The sequence below is a fragment of the Emydura macquarii genome, unplaced genomic scaffold, assembly GCF_026122565.2.
Source record: "Emydura macquarii macquarii isolate MOO-44397 ecotype Brisbane River unplaced genomic scaffold, CSIRO-AGI_Emac_v2 contig_1253, whole genome shotgun sequence".
In the NCBI taxonomy this organism is placed as follows: domain Eukaryota; kingdom Metazoa; phylum Chordata; order Testudines; family Chelidae; genus Emydura; species Emydura macquarii.
Genome location: NW_027131390.1, coordinates 69,662,483 through 69,685,601, shown reverse-complemented (window position 1 = coordinate 69,685,601; position 23,119 = coordinate 69,662,483). Strand labels below are relative to the sequence as shown.

General features: G+C 41.1%; 1 long non-coding RNA gene across 1 annotated transcript in view; it reads right to left on the bottom strand.

Moving 5' to 3' along the window:
• Positions 1-22,509, bottom strand: part of LOC137154143 (uncharacterized) — a 70,035-nt gene extending 47,526 nt beyond the window's left edge. The window contains exons 1-2 of the long non-coding RNA XR_010920105.1: positions 22,402-22,509; positions 19,041-19,215 (exon numbers count right to left, since the gene is read on the bottom strand). This is a non-coding gene — a long non-coding RNA (uncharacterized lncRNA). The remainder of the gene's footprint in view (positions 1-19,040; positions 19,216-22,401) is intronic.
• Positions 22,510-23,119: the final 610 nt, after the last annotated feature.

Sequence of the window (23,119 nt, the reverse complement as noted above, 5' to 3'; positions counted from 1 at the left end):
ACATTATACAAAATATTGGACAAGTATTATAACTGGAACACCATAGATAATTCCTCTTCTTCCTGGAGTATTCACTCTTCAAGTATTTGGAAGAAAGCTGCTCTATTTGAAGCCTGATCCTCCATTCCTTGTGCACTCAGATCTCTTAATGAAGTCAATGAGAGTTTTGGATGCATAATGAAAACATGATTGGGCTCTTTGCCCTAGCTATTTAGCCAAGCAATTAAGGAATCACAAAAGTTCAAAAGACACACAAGAAAGTGCCATAATCAGAAATGTAAGTGACCCACAATACCTGTAAGAAGCTAATTACAGTTTTAATAGATCCATGTACAGATTAATTAATTCTATTAGAACTCTGGAACTAGGAGAAGCATTTAGCATTTCATTTAGTGGAAAAATGCTTTTATGAGGATACCAAGTGAGTCAGACTGATACTCACATTTAGAAAATTACCTGACAAAAATAGAAGTACAAATTATAACTTAAAAATAGTTTTTAAGGTACTAAAGGAGAGGCTGCAAGAGAAGATCCTTGCAGGAATTAAGAACAAACATTGCCTTTCATTTTTTTAAACTATTTATTTAGGAAGTTTTAATAAGTTAACAAATCCTTGCCATGTAAATATCAGAAACAAAACAATCATTCCAACAGATAACTTTTGTTTAAAGAGACATTAGACAGTAATATAGTCATCAAACTTTCTATTTATCAGGGTGATACCGTATTACATTCTACCACTTATGTCATTTCTAATGATTTGATTCAGTTGAATGAAATCTCTACATACACATTTTACAGACCAGGTATGTCTATCAAATGTTAATATTTTTTAAAAATTGGACAGGTATGCTGGGATTTTTTTTTGTTTGTTTTTTGCAGGTGAATGTACTTTCTCTGACTACTGAAATAGATAACCAAATACCTAAATATCTGTTTGTCCTCTGTCTATTTTGCTGAGTACGTAATTGGCGTGTTAATTTTTCCATGACCACAACCTCCCATATATTTTGAGCACCTGAATGTTTTGCTACACATCAATAACCACCTAGGATTTCATGATTGTCATCATTCTGCACAATGGCCATTCAGAATTTCTCGGTGGTATTGGGGAACTAGTCAGAATCTCCTTCTCTAAAATAATCTAGGCTCTTATCTCTTGACCTAAAGGAGATTTTAAGTCAAATCTGCATCAAACCAATGGCATACAGTAGAGCAGTTTTTCTTTAGATTCTATACAGTAGGTGGCACTAGTATACACAAACCAGTTCATTGTGTGTCAGACCATGATCTACGCAATCAGCCTAGAGTACTGTATTTCATTTTATCACATATTACAAGTGCTGATATTATCTTTTGCAATTATGTCAAGATTTGTATAAAAAATAATCAATATCTACACTCACAGATAACAAAATTCCTTCAACTACAATATTGCTAAGGAAGAAATAGGTACTAGTAACACTCAGAGAAATCCACAGTCCTGTACTGGCAGGAGAAATGACAATATGATCTAACAGGGCTTTCCCATTTCTTATTCACTGCTCTACTCTGTGCTGATTAGGCCTCAGCTGGAGTATTGTGTCCAGTTCTGGGCACATTTCAGGAAAGATGTGGACAAATTGGAGAGAGTCCAGAGAAGAGCAACAAGAATGATTAAAGGTCTAGAAAACATGATCTATGAGGCAAGACTGAAAGAACTGGGTTTGTTTAGCCTGGAGAAGAGAAGACTGAGAGGGGACATAAGTGTGCCCTGGTTGTCAAGAAGGCTAATGGCATATTGGGCTGCATTAGGAGGGGCATTGCCAGCAGGTCACGGGAAGTGATTATTCCCCTCTATTCGGCATTGGTGAGGCCGCATTTAGAATATTGTGTCCAGTTTTGGGCCCCCCACTACAAAAAGGATGTGGACAAGTTGGAGAGAGTGCAGCGGAGGGCAACCAAAATGATTAGGGGCTGGAGCACAGGACTTATGAGGAGAGGCTGAGGGAACTGGGCTTGTTTAGTCTGCAAAAGAGAAGAGTGAGGGGGATTTGATAGCGGCCTTTAACTACCTGAAAGGGGGTTCCAGGGAGGATGGGGCTAGGCTGTTCTCGGTGGTGGCAGATGACCGAACAAGGAGCAACGGTCTCAAGTTGCAGGGCGGGAGGTCTAAGTTGGACATTAGGAAAAAGTTTTTTACTAGGAGGGTGGTGAAGCACTGGAATGGGTTACCTAGGGAGGTGGTGGAATCTCCATCCTTAGAGGTTTTTAAGGTGAGGCTTGACAAAACCCTGGTTGGGATGATATAGCTGAGGTTAGTCCTGCTTTGAGCAGGGGGTTGGACTAGATGACCGCCTGAGGTCCCTTCCAACTCTAATATTCTATGATTCTATGATTCTATAACAGCTTTCAAGTACATAAAAGGTTGTTACAAGGAGGAGAGAGAAAAATTGTTCTTCTTAAACTTTAGGAGAGAACAAGAAGCAAGGGGCTTAAAGTGCAACAAGGAAGGTTTAGGTTGGACATTAGGAAAAACTCCTAACTGTCAGGGTGGTTAATCACTGGAATAAATTGCCTAAGGAGGTTGTTGAATCTCCATCATTGGAGATTTTTTAAGAGCAGGTTAGACAAACATCTGTCAGGGATGGTCTAGATATTACTTTGTCCTGCCATGAGTGCAGGGGACTGGACTAGATGACCTCTCAAGGTCCCATGACTCTCAAGGTCCAGCCCCATGACTCCTCTGCTGCTATAATTTAAAGCAATGTAGTTTAAAAAAAAAAAAAAAAAAGCTCTTTTCTGACTCTTTTTTCGGCATGTTCAGGACCACAATATGTCTTTTCAAAGCTGGCCTGGTATTTCGTGATGTAGCAATTGAATAGGACATATTTACCTAGCCAAAGCTAGCATATCTCTGCAGAGTATATTTGGAAGGTTCTAAATCTATTGGGATCAATAAGCTCATAAATTAATGAGCCACATTTGTTTTAAAAGAGGCTGCTAATGCCATATTACACCATTTGAACAATTCCATTATTATAGATTGTTAAGTAATCACTGATTTTTTTCATCCCAACTATATTGTAAACAGATCAATTTGCTATTTTGTGAGACAAATGTATGTTACATAATTCCAACTTCAGCATAACATCTAAAGAAATAATTACTATATTTTACTGTGTACGGTATTTCATCTTCATTTTTAATTGTCTGTCCCTAATAATTAATGATAGTACCAGCTAAACAATGACTTTTCAGCTAAATAAAATTATTGCTTAGTTTTAGATATCTAAAACAATAGAAAAGCCACAGAAAATAATCAGAATTCAGTCTAGCTCTTTTTTGTCATTATTTAATAATGAAACCACTAAGTTTAAACAAAGTTCTACACAAAAGGGAATGATTTTTGTAAAGGCCTCATCAACTCAGCCTCCAATGTTGGACATAATTTTGCATCCACATACAACTGCACCTGAAACTGAGTTGGCATATGGTGATATTTATAACAAAACATAGCACCTGATTGCACCTACTGATTAGGCAGAGAAGTTACATGTGTTCATTCTATCAGTAATACAGGAGTTACATATCAGACCTATTACATTACTTCAGGTATGGATCTTTCCCTAGAGATTTGCAGTTTTGAAGCTGCTTATTTGCAATTCCTTTAAAATTATGTTTAGGATGTGCAGTGGATAAAGGTGCGATCACTGTCTTGACTATTGCCTAGGTTGTTAGTGGCCAAAAATTGACCATCTGATGAAAATTTGGTGTCCTATTTCAAATGCCCGGTGAAGTGTCCATATAAAAAAAAATCACTGCAATTGACAGCATTGGCATCTGAGATTACAAGCAAAGAGGCCAGTGAATGAATACTCACGGAGACTCAAATAGCTGCCTTTACTTTGAGCAGGTCCTGCCAGCACAAGGATAAAACCCATTGCTTGCACTGCTGCTGCCCTACTATAGCTATTCTATAGATAGAGATAGGATTATATTTTCCTGGATCATCAGGGTGTTATTTCTGCATAGCTGATATTGAAATGCTCCATATTTTGAGGTCTGGGTATTTTTGCCAGAAGACTGTTGCTTAAAGTTCCTCATGTTGCTTCATTTATATTTAGATCAAAAGATCTGCTGTTTTCTTCATCCAGACACTAGTGTGTCTCTATCAAAGACCTTTGCTTCCTGGTGTAGTAGGTATTAAAGAGGGGAGGAATGGTACTTTAAATCAGCAGGTATGGAGGGCACTGTACAGGGAGCAATGAATAAACAAAGAGTTAGAAGTCTTTTGTCAGCCTAAAATACTCCCTAGGATTCTGTTTGATAAAATAATAATAATTATAGTGATAGCTGAGGCTTGCCATTGAAAACCTGCAATTTTAAACAGCTGTGGCTCCCAAACTATGACAGCTACCAGCATGTATATAAAAAAGTAGTTTTCTACACTCTGTGTTTCTCGGTTTCTATAAAATATCAGGGGTAATTGCACTGACTCTAATGGCCCCTTTTTAAAAGTTTGGTTGCTCAAATGATGTAAGGTTGGATGAAGTACCTTTAGTATGTATAGAAAAGTATTAAAGGATTGTTTACAAATAAAAAGCTATTAGTTAAAAGCAATCAAAGTGTAAAGTATCTGAATATGGTCAGTTATATTTACAATTGTCGCTGTACTATAGCAATTTGATAGACGAATTAAATATAGAATAATGAGAAAAAAAACCCTAAACTACTCCTGTAGACTATGAAACAACTATAGAAGAAAGTCATTTGTAATAGGGTGAAGTGGCAAATTATTTATATTTATTATTAACATAGTACGATAGGTGTGCATGATCCATTACAGATAAAATTGAGTGCAATTCAGAATTTCCATCCCTTGAGAAATTCCAACAACTCAACATTTGTTTGTCCCAAATTGGAACAAAAAATTGAGATTTCAATTGTTTTCACAACACAGAATTTCTGAAGTTTCAATTTCAGAAATGTCTAAACATTTTTCTTCACCATTTTTGACTGAAAAGTTTTGACATTTCTGAAATCAATACCTTTCATTTTGGTTTATTGAAGTGACCTGAAATGCTTCGTTTCCGGTAAGTTCAACGTTAAATTGTATTTTTCTATTGCCTCATAGAAGTTGTCGTTTGGGAGTCTGATGCCCTTCATTCTCCACTCTGAGCCAGGCATCCTGGCTGGATTAAATCTCCCATGATGCATGCAGAATCACATGACTTTCATAATGCACCACACAGAGCTTGCTCAGAGGAAATCTGCATAGCATTATGCAAGATGTAGTCATGAAGAAAGTTTGGCTCACAGGATAGAATGGAAATCTACACTACAACTCCCATAAGACAATGCATGACTGGGAAATATAGTGTAATGTTTTTTTGAACTGATTCAAAATGAAATGTTTCAGGTCAGTTCAACAAGATGAGCTATTCTGACATGAGCTGACATTAAACATCTCAATTTGAAAGAGTCAAATATTTCACAAATATTAAGATTCTCTGCAAGGAAAATTCCAATTTTGCAGACACTGCATTTCCAGTCAGAAAAACATTTTCAATGGAATATTCCCAACCACCTCTATTTACAGACAATTAAAGAGTGATAGGTCCCTGCCTTGACATGCTTACAATCTAAATCAGACATTACATAGCAAGGGGGGAGAAGTCCAAGGGATGTGAAGAGGCGACATGGAAAGATGGGGTTACAAAGTGAAAGTTGATGAGACAAGCACTGTAGGTTGAGAAAGGTCTTGAAATTAGTGGGGGTCAGTTCTTAGCTTATAATAGAATTTTACACTAATTTGTACTGTTTTTACAAGATGGGCCATCCTGAATAGCTGAGGAAAACTAGGGAGCCGCTGTTATAAGCAATGGCACCACCATGTTCACTCACACAGGCCAGAGCTGTCCTACTTAGAGCTGGGAGGGAAACACTTTTCCCATTCCACAAACATTTGAGAGTTCAAAATTCTCTCCCTCTTCACCAAATTGGGATGAAAATATCTACAAACCAAAAAAAGTGTTGTTTTAGGTCAATTAAAGCATTTTGTTTCAATTTTGACCTTTTTCTTTATTTTTTCAGTCTAATTATTATTATTTTTTTTTTTAAATGAAAAGTCATCTAGAATCACAAACCTGGAATTTGTCCATTTAGAAAATGTCAACGTGGTTTTTATTTTTGATCAATTGGAAACATTTTTATCAACATATTTCTGAGTTATGAAATTAGCTGAACCCAACCCTGTTTCACAGACAGTTTCAGTTGTGAGGAATTTGCATTTTTTGAAGAAAAAAACCTATTAGCCTAAAGATTCTCAACCAGCTCTAGTTTTTTTTCCTGGCTGAGGACTTTCATCTATTAGCTCCTCCTCCCTGTTTTCTCTCAGATGTGTGCAGCTCAACTGTGTGCACATTTCAGAGACACACATGAAAGTCAAACTGCACCCATTTACACCAGCAGATAAACTGGCCTTCAGTCTCCAGTGAGCAAACCCTCTGAGACTCTGGAGAAGTTTGAAGTAGGGCTCACCCCTCGAGACCTCTTGAGTTCTAGCATTAAATAAGTTATTTCCTAGGTGATTATTTTCTTGGATTCTTTGAGCTAATAAGCACAAGATGTATTACATTCATAGATTCCAGGACTAGACGGGACCATTGTGATCATGTAATCTGAACTTCTGTATAACTCAGGCCATGGGATTTCCCCAAAATAATTCCTAAAGCATATATTTTTTTTTAGAAAAACATCCAATCCTGATCTTAAAATTGTCAGTGACGGAGAATCCACCACGATCTTTGGTAAATTGTTCTAATGGTTAAATATTCTGACTTAAAAATGTACATCTTATTTCCAGACTAAATTTGTCTAGATGCAACTTCCAGCCATTGGATCATCCTATACCTTTCTTTGCTAGACTAAAGAGCCTATTAGCAAATATTTGTTCCTTTTGTGGGTCCTTACAGACTAATCAAGTCACCCCCCTTAACCTTCTCTTTGTTAAGATAAACAGATTGAGCTCCTTGAGTTTATCACTATAAGGCATGTTTTTTTTTACTCCTTTCATCATTCTTGTGCCTCTTCTATGATCCCTTTCCAATTTATTTCTTGAATTGTGGATACTGGACACAGTATTCTGCAACAGTTGCACCAGTTCCAAATGCAAAGTAAAATAACCTCTCTACTAAAAATAATTTATTTGGTTTCACAGGTATGAAGATAAAACCCCTCAGTCACAGTGTAATAGTGGCCAGTTAGTATCTTTTGGATGCAATGGGTGAAGGTTTCAGAAGTGAAGAGCCTGAATCCCATTTTCTAAAGTGACATAGGCATTGAACCATTGACTTTCAATGAGATTTATGCTCGTCAGCTCCTAATTGACTTTAAAATTAGATCTTAAGTACCTAAGTCACTTAGATGCTTTTGAAAACTTTCCCAGTGACACTAGTAACATGGGCATCAAAATGAAAGCCAGGAACTCCCAAGTTTTAATCCAAGCCCTGACACCCACTTACTATGTCTAATTATATATTACATTAGATCTGTAAAAGAAAAAAAAAGACAGAATGGACGGTTGTAATAGAAAGGATATAACTGTCTGCCCACATCCCAGCGCATGTGCCAGAGATGCACAACTTGTGTTTTAGGTTCTGTCACGTTGTTGATCACGTTGTCCATTGCTGTCATGACTACCCTGTTCTCGCTTTGACTCAGCCTGTAAACTGTGGTCTCTCCCTTATGTCACATACTATATAGCATGTTTGAAACCTGGTATGCTGTAGATAGGTTTCCTATGAAACAGTTGCCAAATAACCTGTCTTTCTGGCAGTCACTTGTATTGACTAACAACATACGTTTCTCGTTAACTCTGCTAATTGCCTATTTTAATACCTTGAAGATTTCAAACTGTTTTTACAAAAGTAAAGCATATTCTACGGATGGGGAAACTGAGGCAGAGTTGGAAATATAATTCACTTTCTGATTCACTGAGTATTGATATTACTACTAGAACACTGTCTCCCCAAGCTTTTTGAAACATGCAAAAGGTTTTTGGAGATCTAGTGAGTTTCAAAATTATTGAATGCATTTTGGTATTACTCACCTGAATCAAACCTGTCAGCTTGCTTGCATAGAACTTAAGGACCTGAAGCTAATAAGTACCTTGGATGAATTTTCCCTATAAATAACTTTCATGGAGAGATCAATAAAGATTATTGTTTTCCAATTATTAGCCACATAATGAGTCTTCACACATAATTACTGAAGGAATGGATGTAACTATGACAGTTAAGGTTATATAAACATTTCCATTCTAACCCTTTTTAAAATGATGACCAAGAGAATCAGCTTTTGGGGTAATTTTTTTCAGAATTGGTATTTCATGAAAGTGAAATTAAAAAAATATTATTTGACCACATTTTAGCCATTTTAAAGTACAAAATAGTGGAAATGAACTCTTTCCCTATTATAAACAAATTCTTCTGACTCCCCTGCTTCCTCTCCCAAAACAACAAACAAAAGAAAAAACAAATCAACCCCCTCTCCCCGCCCCACACTAAACAGCTCTAGTACTGCAACAGCTGGGAATGGAAAGCTGAAGTCTGGATTGGAAATCCATCCTCAGTGAGGAGAAATGCCTTTGAATGCTGGGATGCAAATTGTTTGATTGTCCAAAATAAGACCTGACCAGAGTAATACTCTGAACACGCACAATTAATTTGCACTGAGTTGCATTGCTAAACACTTATTGGGAACATGGAATCCACAGTTAGAAGGAGGGGAGGCAAGTGAATATGGACCAGGGCTGTGATCCAGCAAGGTACTTGAGCAAATGCCTAACTTTAAGCACAAGTACTCCCACTGATCTTGAAGAGTCTGTGTCACTTTTCATTTTGTTGTGAAATCCCTGCACGACTGATTGGGGTGACACACATTGTCTCCCAAGTATTTGCCTCCCCTGATTTTCTCCAACTCCATGGGTAAGTGTGATGCCTACATGTCCCCCTTCCAAGCCTCTTAGGAGGTCCAAAAGAACAATCTAAGCATTCATTGTTTATAAGAAAAACCATTATAAGAACAGCCTGAGGAAAACTCATGTCATAGCAGGTTATTAAATATCAAACACACACACACACGCACACAAAATGCAATGGGAGGTGCAAGTGACTGGGTCAGGTCAGCTTTATCGCACACTTTTAAAAAAGTAACATCCTATGTAGCATTGCTTCAATACTGTAATTTTCATTTCTTTCTGTAGTTAATATTGGTGTATTACACACCACAACAAATTAAAAAATAACCTCAGCACTTCTTTATCCCTCTTGCTTTTATAGTCCTATTTATACAAGACAGGAATTTCACTAATCCAGCAGCAGCACTAAAACAGCAGCAAATAGGAATGTAAAAAAAAATTCTCTCTTTTTTAATATATATAAAGTATTGCATGTAGGGTATCTGAATGTTGTGTTATCAAGCAACAGAGCAGAGGGACTCAATTCAGAAAAATGAATTGCAGATGATGCAGTATAACACTTACCAAAAATGTCAGCAAGCAGCTGGTTAACCTTAAAATTGTCATGTCAACTTAAATCCTTCCCTTTGCAGTCAATTCTTTCCATCTCTCTTGGGTATTCCAAAAGGTCAGAGAGAGAATTTTACCCTTTGCTCATACTCATTCTCAATCTTCTTTCTAAGAAGCTAGCTGACTGAGCTTAAGGCTGTAGGTTGGCAATTCAGGATTTAAAGGAGCCAGGTAACCTAACTCAGCTAAATCTCAATCATCTTTTAACTTCTTGAATACTATATTTCAATAATAGGTTACCTGGGGCCAGATCCTCAGTTGCTGTCAATCAGAATAGCTCAATTGGGAGCCCCTGGAATTGCAACAAATGGCCCCTAATCATGTTAAGCATTTCAATTTGCCAGTCAGTGCACTGTCACAGCAGCACACTGTGTCATATAGCATATTACTTGCCGATAATAACTTGCATGTGTTTTTTTTTCTTGCACACAAAGAAATTACATTAAATAATTTTTCTTCTATGTAACAGATTTCATGATCTATGTAATGTCTTTTCCAAACACTATGGAAGGTGGCTCTTTTTCCTCCCCACCCCCTCCCCCACACACCTTTAAGTTCTGGACAGGAGAGGGAAGGTGTCATATCAAAAACTAGAGCTCTGAACCTTTTCAAATACAAAAAGGAGAAACTTCCTATGAAGCGTCCCGGCGACCTCTGGTTTTTTGTGAATTAGGACATATAGTGAAACATTATCATTGAGTTCAGATACAGGGATACTCTATTGGTAGCCACTGCAGCAAAAAAACAAACACACAAACAAAGAAATCAACCAACCCACTAACTTCTATCTGTGGACACTGCCATGGCACCTGATATTTAAGTATGAAGCCACAGACACTTAAAAAAGCTCCAGATCATATTCCATGCAGAAGATCATCTTGCTAAGCAACACAGGTTACAGTGATCTCTTCACTCCGGTGTTCTGCTCTTTCGCCTGGCTCTACATTGAATGCAGAATCCAGTTCAAGTTCTAACACTGTCCCAACACTCAAAGCTGTCCACAGGACTGGGATCCTGTCTCCCTTCACGACCAGGATCACTCACGATAGAGGACAAAACAAAACTGTTGGCCAGCACAGAGAGGTTCGTGAGTTCCAGACACTACAGCTGGTCGGAAAAATTTGGACAAAAAATGTTTTCCATCAAAATTTGCCAATTCATCAAAATCAAAGTGTTTCACGGAGTTGGTGAGATTTCAACACATCTCCAGTGGAATCCGTGCTTTGATGGGAAACCTGCCAGTTTTCCTGCCAGTTCACCTACCTGGTTGCTAAGCAGCTTGCCTGGTGGACTTCTGGGGACTCAAGGCTTCAGAGACCCTTGACTCTGAGGCAGTCTGCCTGGCGGGCTGCCCCAAAGTCAGGGATCTCCCGAGATCCCCGACTCTTTATTCTAAATCAGAACAAAAACAAATCTTGAAATCCTCCAGGAAACTGAATTACTGTTCTCTGCCCAGCTCTGCTGGAGTCAGCAGGTGGGCTTAGACTACAGAACCTACAAGAGATGTAAACAACCACAGGGCTCTTCATTTTCTTCAGAACCAAATACAAAACCTATTCTTTCAGTTCAGCTTTCCCTTGATAATTTCTTCAAACACATTCATCACAAAACAAACACACAAGACCAAAGCAAACAAGAACAGGTTAAAAAAACCTACAAATGATATAATCTATTTGTCTTGTTTGGGAAAGAGGACATAAATTGTTATGTCAAATTTTATGTGCTTGGAAAGCTCTCAGAAGGCTTTCAGATATTACAGCGATTGAGGATATGTTATAAGTAGACAGCTGTTTAAGTAGCCTAAAAGTCCCAAATTGTTTCAATGAATTGAAGTCTGAATTCAAAGTCAGCCTATAGGGAATCTCTGCTGATACTGAAATTCTTTGGAAAAAATAAAAGAAAAAGATTTCACTGGGAAATGATTCCACTGTACTTTCATAGTGTATATTTCAGGGCCTGGAGATATTACAGGGTGTGAGGAAGTTTGCTTACTTGTTGCCTTCAGATGCAGCTGCTATCTGTGGTGAAACCCCTCTGGTACAGTAGTTTCTGCCTCTGGCCAAAACAAAAATTCAACATCTTTTGGCGTAATGAAAAATCTAAAAAACGAGTTGTTGCAATAACTATTCTTCACCCAGCTCCTCTTCATGTCTGGCCTCTCTGTATCAATCCATCCCAACTCCCTCATATTGGGTCACAGATCATCTGTTTGTGAATGAAGTCTTTCTTCCTAGGAGGAGGGAAATGAAAGGTTCTTTTCATCTTTACCCAGCGTCTCTTAGGGGCTTTGCCTTCCTTTGAGGCTCTCAGTATTCTTCCTTTTTCCAGGGCATGACAGCAACACTTCACTTGACAGCCCCTTTCAGGTCTCCTCTTTGGTGGAGGTCCAGCTCTGAGACTCTAATGGTGAAGCAGCCCCTTGATCCATCCTTAAATTTTTCCACTTCACTTACTAAGCTCAACCTCTCTTCAGACACCCCATGAAGACTGCCTGTTGCCAGCTTCCTATACCTCTTGCTATGACCTTTTAACATCACTGAGACCTCTGCTCAAGCCTTCTTTTTTTACAGGCTGTCTCCTATGTTCCTCTTGCACCTCTTAGGTTTTCTCCCAGGCACCTATGGAGAGATTCAGAGCTCCTTACCTTTCCAAGTGTTTCCTCTCCAGAGAGGGGCCTGACAGCCTACTTCTCCCCAGGATTTCTCTCAATCTCTAAAGCAGCCTGTACCTTTCCAGAATATCTCAGCAGTGAGACCCACAACAGATCTTTCTTCCTCCCTGGTCTCTCTCACACTGGAAAAAGGAAGGCTACTGATAGTCCTGTTCCCATGCTCTCCGGAATCTACTAGCTCCAGAAGGACTCTGAATTAGGTAACAAAACTATTCGGGCCTGTGGTCTGCTTTGAAGAACTAGCACACCCTGGTACACGGTATTTAGATAAGGCACTATATTGCAGTGGTACATCTAATCTCCTCATCCATACTATACATTCAATGATATTCAAGAAGTTAATAACATTCAAAGAAGGATTAGGAATGAATCTGTCCTTGGCCACAGGAACAAAGCTTGCGTAAATTTATTTTATGGTAAATTAATTCCTTATAACAGATACTCATGGAAGTCTCTGAAGCCATCTTATTTCTTATCACTATTTAACTATTCAGTGATTTGGTTATCAGCTCCAATACTCAGTTTGGTGTGACCGTTTGGACTTCACAGCTGTAAACAGGGTTAGAACTTGGAATCTTCTGCTCCAAAACCACATGACTTTACCATGCAGAGAGATAAGAATCTCTTTATTAGGATATGAATCCTCTGGGGGTTTACAGAGTGAGATGATCACTCTCCTGAGCAGTTCTGACACTTCATTCATTCAGTTTAATTTCCTAATATTTCTACTTTGTAAAATCTGTACAGCACACAGTACAGGTGTTTTCTTGACAGAGAGATAAATTATCTGGCAATCACAAGTATTGAGTTGTTCCAAAGTGTTGTTAAATAAAACATACCAAACAACATGGTATTCAGCATAGTATATTTTACAGTGCATGTAAATAAAATGTCCTCCTTTTATTTCTCCCCTAAACTATCTTTCTATTCCCTTAATAAAATTACGTTTACTGGTGGCATCTACAAAACTTCATATTGAAGGCAAACTTTGTAAATGAACGATCTAGGGATAAGCATGCACATATTAAAGAAGTTTAGACTTAGAGGACATGGGGCAACCATCAGAACTGGAAACATCTCTATTTTTTATTTTTGCCATGTTTTGAAAGGTGGTGTTGAGGGAAAATCCGTAGTTTAAGTATTTGTTTTATTCTGCTTGCTGTTACGGGATTATGGAGTTCTTCTTCGAGTGCTTGCTCATGTCCATTCCACTATAGGTGTGTGCATGCCTCTGTGCACGGTTACCCAGAACTTTTTTCCCCTTAGCTGATCCCGTAGGGCCGGCTCCGGCGCCCCACGCACATGCCACGGTATATGAGGCACTGCCAGCCCTATGCCCCCTCAGTCCCTTCTTTCCACCCGTGATGGTTGCTGGAACTAGCTTTGCACTCAGCAAGTATTATTCCCCTTGTTTGGACTTGTTTGATATTCTAAGTTAGAGTTAGTTAGATAAGTAGTTATTAACTGTTGTTAGGAGTAGTTAGAAATAAGGCAAGTCCTTGTGGGCACTTCGAGCGGCCGGGCTATGCCCCAGTTGCCGGGATTCAAGCTGTGTGCCTCCTGCGGGAAGGCCTTTCCACTCAGCGACCTCCGCGACCGCTTCCTTAAGTGCTTGGGGGAAGCCCACAGAAAAGAGAAGTGCAAGATCTGCAGGACTCAAAAGGACCGAGAGATCTGGTTGAAAGCCCTGTTGGAGGCAGCATTCCACCCGGTGTCCAAGCCAGCCCGCTCCATCTCGGCACCAAGCGTGACCTTGGTACAGAGTGCACTGCCGGCACTGGCCTTGACTCGGCACCTGCAACATCGCTGGCACCGAAGAAGCAGCAGCAGCATGTGTAGTGCGGACACTCCCCTGTGCCGTCGGTACGGGCAGGATCGAGTACGGAGATGCACTGGACCCGGCCCATTGAGTCTTCTCCGGAAGACTCCGGAAGGGCATCCGGGACCGAGGACATACAGGCACTGCCGATCCAGTGACTTGGGGTCTCCCAGGGGGGACAGTTGTTGGGAGAGCCGATGCCCCCACAAAGCGTCACACCCCAGTTTTCCAGGCGTCAGTAACGGCCCCAGGCGCAGCAGCAGCTAAGGCCTCTGCCCAGACCTTTCCAACCCTATAGAAATAGAGATAGGAATAGGGGGTTTAGAAGGAGAAACCAATCCCCCAGCTCATCCTCAGCTCCCCAGCAGGGGCCCCCCAGGAGGTTGGGCAACCAGAAGAGACAATTTTGATGGTGCGCCCGAGGGTGGCACTCTGACTGCTCTCCTGGATCCGCCCCACCCCTTCCTAAACAGGTTAAGGCCCTTCTATCCTGAATGGGCAAAGATCACATCGGACCGTTGGGTCCTTCGGATAGTCTCAGGGGGCTATGCCCTACAGTTTACAACCCCCTCTCCCCCCAACAACCCTCCCCTTACGTTCCTCTTCATGGAGCCCTCTCATGAGCAACTCCTCTTGCAGGAAGTGGACACCCTCCTCAACGTAGGAGCGGTGGAAATGGTCCCTCAAGGCAGAAGGGGGAAGGAGTTCTATTTGAGTACTTCCTCATCTCCAAGGTGAAGGAGGGTCTGAGACCCATATTAGACCTGCGTCGTCTAAACAAATATGTTAAACAACTCAGGTTTCGCATGATCTCCCTAGTCTCCATAATCCCTTCCCTGGATCCAGGAGACTGGTATGTCGCCCTCAATCTCAAGGATGCATACTTTCATGTGTCTATCCTCCCCAGCCACAGGAATTTTCTCTGTTTCACGGTGGCTGGCTCCCACTACCAGTTCACAGCCCTGCCCTTAGGCCTGTCTTCGGCTCCAAGGGTGTTCACCAAGTGCATGGCGATAGTGGCTGTCCACCTGAGACGAAAGGATGTGCAAATTTTTCCATTCCTGGACAATTGGGTAATCAGGGGCAGGTCCAGGTCCCAAGTGCAGGAGAGCGTGACCTTCACTTGCTCCATGTGCAGCAGGCTGGGACTGCTCATAAACGAGCAGAAGTCCACACTAACCCTAGTGCAACACATAGAATTCATTGGGACCACCCTGGACGCTTCCCAGGCCAAAGCCTTCCTGCCTCAGCCACGTTTCGAGGCGATGGTCTCTATCATCTCCCAGTTGCACTGATGCCCCATGACAACAGCCAGGCACTGCCTACAGATGTTAGGCCACATGGCGGCTTGCATGTACGTAGTGAGACTAGCTCGCCTTAGACTCAGACCGCTTCAGGCATGGTTGGCCTTGGTATATGTGACGAGCAGACACCACTTGGACAGGGTGGTCACAGTTTCCCATCCTGTCCTAGCCTCCCTAAACTGGTGGCAGACGCCCAGGGCAGTGATGAAAGACGTTCCATTCAGGGAACCGGTCCCATCAGTCACCCTAATTTCCGATGTGTTGGATGTAGGATGGGGAACCCACATCAGCGCCAACCTAGACACTCAGGGGTTCTGGTCTGGGGAGGAGAGACTCCTGCACATCAACGTGAAGGAGCTGAGTGCAAGGTGTTCCTCCGATTCTGACAGGCAAAGTGGTGCAAGTGCTGACCGACAACACCGCAGCCATGCTTTACATAAACAGGCAGGGGGAGCGCGCTCCTCAGCCCTCTGCATGGAATCTATCCGTCTGTGGGACTTTGCCAAGAGGCACAATTTCCACTTGACTGCCTCTCACCTCCTGGGAGTGAGGAACAACAAGATGCATCACCTCAGCAGGTTGTTTCTGCCCTTCCACGACTGGTCATTGCACCCAGAGGTGGTGGTTGTGATCTTCCAAAAGTGGGGTGTTCCCCAAATGGACCTATTTGCATCAGCCCGGAACACGAAGTATCCAAGGTTCTGCTCGCTGTGGAGTCGAGACTGGGTCGATTTCCAAGGCGTTCCTCATGGACTGGACAGGGACCTTCATGTATGCGTTTCCACCCATTCTGCTCCTATTCAAGGTCCTGCTGAAAATAAAGAGGGAGAAGGCAAACATTATGCTCATCACTCCTGCCTGGCCGAGACAGCACTGGTTCAGCATGCTGCTGGACCTTTCGATGCCCCACCCCTGGAGCTCCCGAGGTGGCACGAACTTCTATCCCAGGACCACGGTCGCCTGTTGCACCTGGACCTGCACTCCCTGCACCTCACGGCCTGGAGGCTCTGTGGCTGACGGAGGGAGAGAGCCTGCTTGGTGCAGGTCCAGCAAGTCCTGCTTGCAGCAGGAAACCTTCCACACAGGTCGTGTATTGGGCTAAGTGGAGGTGGTTTACCTGTTGGGCGGAGTCCTGGGGAATTCCGCCCAGCCTCTTGCTTATATAGGCAATCCTGGAGTACCTGCTCCAGCTAAAGCTCCAGGGTCTGGCGCTGGCCTTGTTGAAGGTTCTCCTGGAGGCCATTTCGGCCTTCCATCAGCCGCTAGAGGGGAGATCGCTGTTCTCCCATCCCATGTCGGTCAGGTTCCTCCACCTCCAAAGTTATTGTTTGTTAGTCACCTATAGTGGTATGAACATGAGCAAGCACTTGAAGAAGAAAACAAGGTTACTTACCAGTAACTGATGTTCTTCGAGACGTGTTGCTCATTTCCATTCCACAACCCACCCCCTGTCCCTGCTGCCGGAGTTGGCAGAAAGAAGGGACTGAGGGGGTGTAGGGCCAGCAGCACCTCATATACCGCAGCATGTGTGCAGGACTCCAGGGGGCACCGGAGCAGGCCCTATGGGATCTGCTAAGGGGAAAAAAGTTCTGGGTAATCGTGCACGGAGGTGTGCACACACCTATAGTGGAATGCACATAAGCAACACATCTTGAAGAACATCAGCTACTGGTAAGTAACCTTGTTTTTCATTGCCATTCTGGAAAGTACAGTGTACACCACAGTTGGAAAGGTGATAAACATAAGTGGACAAAAATCACACTGTAAAATGACCTGAAGAGACTAGAGCAGTGGATGCTGTAGTAGCCTAGCACCCAGGGAGAATAAAGAAAATCAAAGGACATTACTGAGCAACTGCACCCAGAATTTTGAAACAGGTTTATTTGCATCTTGGGCCCTTAGTATCATCCTAAGATTACTTCTCCATATATCCAAGCACTGTAGATGATTCAGAAAATGTTTGTTAGCAAGGCAGGGTCATAAGGAATCTATGAGATGATCTCTGTCATAAGTGAGCCATAATATGAAAAAAGACTGACAACTACTGGGCTAGCCAATGACTCACAATTCCTTATTAAAAGTAGTATTTTTATGTAACAACTATGGCTCTGGGCATTCAAGGGACCCAAACTCCATATGATCTTAATGTTCTATTGAGTGGGCTCAATATTTACAAGTTAATATTGTCCAAAGGGTTGCAGATGGGTATCTGAATGGACACGAGGGTCTCACTGAGGATGTCCAGTAGAGCTGTGTCCCCTTTTCCTCCACGTTGAGGAATCCAAATATAAGATAAGGCAGTGATGATAAAAATCACTATTTAAAATGTGTATTACAGCTCTCTAGTAAGCACTGTAAAGGATTCCCAACAGACATTTTTATTTGTGTGTGTGGGTGTGTTGCAATTCTACAATTCAGTCCCTAAGCAGTGGTTTGCAATATTTAGGTAGTCATTCATGTCAGGCTTTCATTTTTGTACACATATTCACCTCCTGTATACTGATACCATAATAGTCTTTTTTTTTTTAAATAAATAAAAATGGTATTGTGAAAAATCACTGACGTGTTCAAGTCTGGCCTTACAGTTTCACATTGTCACTGGATAAAATATGATGTCAATGGGTTGATCAGCAAGGTCTCTATCATACCAAATGACAGCAGGATTCATTGTCACTGTAAGGAGCTGTAGCCATACAGTCACAAAGTCCTGAGATGCCTTACTATGCTTCCTTCTTCAATGCAATGTATCAAGGCCAACAGTTGTGTGGGAATAAAAGAAAAATTGGGATTCTAAAGTAAAGTGCTTTTTCTCTGCACATTGTTTAACGGAAAAAATTACAAAATTAACAGACATATAAGAGTATCATTTGAAGGACTGGATATTTGAAGAGACTGTTAATGGAACATGGAAGTTTTCATCTACAGCTGGCCAGTTCTGAAGATCCAAGCCAGGTTAGTAGTGTTCAAAAGTTGTTACCAGCTAATGGTTCTTAATGGTATCAGCTGAGAAGTGTCCAGGTAACCAAAACTGCAAACACTACTACAAAAGACAACGAACTGCTTCAAAAGAGAGTCCAAGGTCTGAATGGGCAGACTTTATTTTAAAAGATTAACACAAAAAAGTGCATGCCACTGCTGGCCTATATTTGCAGCTAACATGTTTTGTGATAGAAAAGCCCATCTGTGTATGCAAATACCAGATGTGTGTGACAACACTAACTACATGTCCAAACATAAGATACAAGCACATTTTGAGTTCACAAGTGAAGCTTTGCTGTTTAAACTGATGGCATTAGATGACCCTCGGGGTAGGGATGGTCCCTCCAGAATAAGACAGTGGTGAATTGAGGAAAGCGTGCACAGCCACAAAAGATGCAGTATCTTCTCTGTGGATATCCAGAGGATTCCATTCTTCAGCAACATTACCTCCATTCTCACAATACACAGTTTTAACCTCCTCTCCTCATCAGAAAGGAGTGGATTTCCTGTTTTATTTTTGTGGAAATATGTGGCTCCCTTGTACTTTGCTGAAGGATGCACTACAAATGGTTTCTTTGTAGAGCTCTTTGTAAATAAAAAGGTCTTCTCAGTTGAGATTCTCTGCTTAATTTATGAGCATTTAAGACATCTGAAAGAATTATTATATATAAAAGTATAACTAAGCTTGGACTATACCTGCTAAACACCCAGTTTTGACTGCAAGGTTTCTTGCTTGGGGTCTCATGAAGTCTTCTGCTTTTGAGCCTTCTGCATGACTTGCCAGAAATTTTGGTTCTGCCAGATGGAATATTCAGAATGTCCAAGAATAGAGGTTCTCATTCTCTTCCAGGCTGAGATGCCATTTCTCCTACTGTTTAAAAAAAAAAAAAAAAAGTATTATGACTCCTGTTCCTTCAATGGTGAATGGAGAATCCGAGCAATGAATCTGTCATGCTCAGTGGAGTGTAATGATGGTTGCCTATGCATATAGCAGGGTAAATGTTATGATGCAGACACCGGTACCTAAAATATTGAAATACTAGCTGTTCACTACATGTTTCAGATCTGTGACAGCAGTTTTTCAACCTTCAGTCCTTAGTTCTCAAACCCTTCCCTCTCCCCTAAAGATGACCCTAAATGAAATAATGGATAATGTAGGTGTCAGTCATGATCCCCACCCCATCAGGTTGAGAAGATATGCTTTATAGAAAGGTATCACAAGAAATAACAACATTTTAAAAGGCATTTCTCCCCACCTATCCTAGTGAAATACTTTTAAAATAAACTAGGATTTCTATATAAAATACTTGGCAAATAGAGTTTGAGTGTGTGCCCGCTTCTTACCTCAGATCATTGAGTCCAATACCTTTACATTATAGACTATTGTGCATCTTGCTTTCAGCATTACCTCAGATTTGCTGGACATCTTTCATCAACCAGATGTCTGGTAGGGTACATTGTTATTTCCCAAATATTTCTCATTTCACTAGCAATATTTACTTTAGGAGATTAAATGGTTTATTACCAACCTTGGATATTATTGGCTATTATGAAACTTCCATACATGTAATTAATCACTCATGCCATTGGGAGATATCCTGAATTATTACATAAAGCAGCAGACAGTATATTTCCTTTGTGCAGTGGAGATTTGCAAATCAAACTCTTCTTTATGCATGCAACAAAGAGACCTTTATTGCAGAAGAGGATAGTAAGAGTGAAGCAGAAAATAAGTCCACCTTGGAAATATCTGAGTGAACATAAAGTCAGAAGGAAAGGGGATATACAAATTCTTGAAATATAATTAATAACTGTGGCTCTGTGCTTTACTAAGTGCTAGGTGATGCATGGAAGTGAGGGGTCTGAGTCTCAAATTTTGTGCCTTGATGGCTAAAATGATGGAGTGACCTTCCATTACTCTGGAGGAAAACACATTTAGCCCAGAGGAAAGATCAATGTAACTCAGGGTCTTTGTGTATGAATAAAAGGGGCAGAAACCGGAGGATTTTAGGTGCTTTGAGGATTTCCCAAGCAACAAACATATTATGGATAAATTGTCTCTTCTTTGCACCTTCTGTGGCATCCTCATGCTATAGTAAAGAATATATGCTGAACTGATACAAAGTTTACAAAACATTAACTGGTGAGAATTTTTTTGTGGGGAGGGAACTTAGTGCATGTGTTAATACACCAGGAGGCTGGATAGTTACTCCCTTGTAAGACCTGAAAGGGTAAGATCAGGATGGAGACAGAAGCCTTTGTCCTGCAGTGGACTGAGCAGAACAGGTGATAATGATGAGAAATAAGACTCAATCTGTTGCACATTAAAGTCACTGTGACTATGTTGGATAGATGTTGTTTGGGCCAGCAAGGATCTATTTAAAGTTTTATTTCTTTTTCTTTAAAAACATAAAATCAAAGCAAAAATATAAAAATAAACAGATTCAGCAGATGCTCAATGGTTTGATGGAAAACAGACTCCATGAGTCTAACCAGCATGGCAATGTCAAAGTTATGTAACAGGAGAGGCTTCTTCAGATAGCTGAGAATAGAGCTTGTCTATCCCATTTTGAGTCAGGTACGCTCTTTCTTTAATTTAGATTGTGAACAGACTGAGCACATTTTACATGACATTTTTGCCTAGCATTTTCAGGTAGCAATAATCCTCACTCACGTGCAACATCACCTCTTCCAAGCTGGTTGAATTGGTTAAAAAAATTCTGATCCATTTAGCAAGACAATCTGATTAACTTATCCTACAGAACGTAGAACACTAGGCTTCACTCTTTCCCATTCTGTGAGAGATATTCTGTGTTTTTTCTATTGGTTTGATTCTGGTATCTGCTATACTAGCTGCACCTGCTGCCTCCACTATCTTGTTTTCAGTTCTGTGACATAATCTGGAAGATTTTTCATGATCTTGCTTTACTCCGATCTCTCTCTGTGATCTGCATTTCTTTTGGAGACAATTTCTTTTCAATAGCTATCTTTCTTTTACATTTACGATTTTTCTTTATGAGCACTTACATTCATCATGATTTCACTGATACCTTTGATGCAATGTCACAAAGGTTTAGGGCTCACCATATGTTTTAAAGATAATCTACAGAGTTTCTTTTATTAAAAGAACAGATTTAATATTAATTTTGAATGCCCTAAGTGAATATGGTTGGAGGAGTTTCAATATATGAAAGCTTTTAAAATAGCTATTTATATTCCCTTGTAGGTGCAAACAAGTTTAGATCAGCTGCCAATTACCAATTTCTGTTTGCTACCAAGGAAAGAAAGGGAATAAGGCAAAAATGTAAATAGAAATGTTTCCATGTTTAAGGGTTCCCTGTGCAGAGTGGACTCAGTGATGAAGCACCTCCTCGTGGCTGGGCATTGTGTAGTTGCTCTCTGTTGTCTAGTGATGGTTTCTCTGGACCTGTAATAGTCCACCTCTTCGTGTGACTTGGTCCTCTGGCCAGACCACAGTTTAGTTGTGCCTCTTCCTGGGTAACAAAGTCTACCAAATAAATCTCCAAGTGTCCTTACAAAAATGTCTTCAGCCCAACTCCAGGCCCCGTGGTCCTCATATACTTCTCTCAGGGCTCTCCATTGTCCTTATCACCTTATATCAAGGGCTTCACACCACCTTCTCTGGTGGCTGGTAGGAGAACCCAGGCCTGCCCCCTACACTGGATTCCAGCCCAGTGATCCTGTAGTGAGCAGGCAAGGTCTGTCTATTCAAACCCATCCCTGCAGCCGCCCTGGCCTTCCTCCAACCATAGCCTCTTTCTCAGGTCTTCTCTTCACAATCTCTCTAGGTTTCCTCACTTTCAACTCACAGAGCTCTCCCCTAAAATCCCCCAACAAGCTAAAAGTACCAACTTCTGCCCTCCTTGGGCATGACTTTTCCTTCTTCTTTTCTGCTTTGTTTCCCCTGCTCTGTTCCTCAGCTGAATATCTCCCAAGACACTCTTTCTGAAAGTCCAGTTTTTGCCTTTCTTTCAGAGTGCACCAGCAGACCCTGCTCCACCCCAGTGGTTGCTTTGTTTCTTCCCTCACCACTTACCAGTCTTCTCTAGTCAGGCAGGGATCACAGGGTTTACTTTCCCCCTAGGCTTCCTCTTAATCCCTCTTCTATCTAATCCCAGAGAGTGATTGTAGAGTTCCTTTCTCTCCTCCCTGCAGCCCCATTCTGCTTCAGACTTCCTGCCTTTATAGTCACACCCAGCTCCTCCCCAGCTGGGCTTCATCTCTCGTTAGGTCTGGCCCATTCTCCAGGTGCAGGCTGGTACCCTTAGTGGCCTGTCAGACCAACATTAACTCTTTCAGAGCCTGTGTGTGGTGCACAACCCATTAGAAGCCCACATATTGGAGGACTGTGCTCCCTACTGCTGAACTGGGAGACTGAGAAGTATAGTGCACATAGCCATACCTCTAGTGCCTAATTTCTACTGTGACTTGCCCTTTATAAGTTACTACAGTAGTCACTATTAGAAAGTCAACATTTGCCAACAGTCACCACACTGTTAGAATAAGAAATATCTGGGGTAACTATGTAGGAATGGTTGGTAAATATTGATTCTACTATATACAGAGACAAAGAGAGATACACAACATATTCAGTAGCTGTAAGTATATAAAATGGTTTACTACATATTCAAAATTTGTCAAATGTGTTGCTCCTCCAAAAAGAAAGAACTGATAAGCCTTCTTTGGAAAAACCTCCTTTGTTATTTAGATGTGCTCATAACATTTAGATCAACTTTTCAAACCTGGTAGTCTGG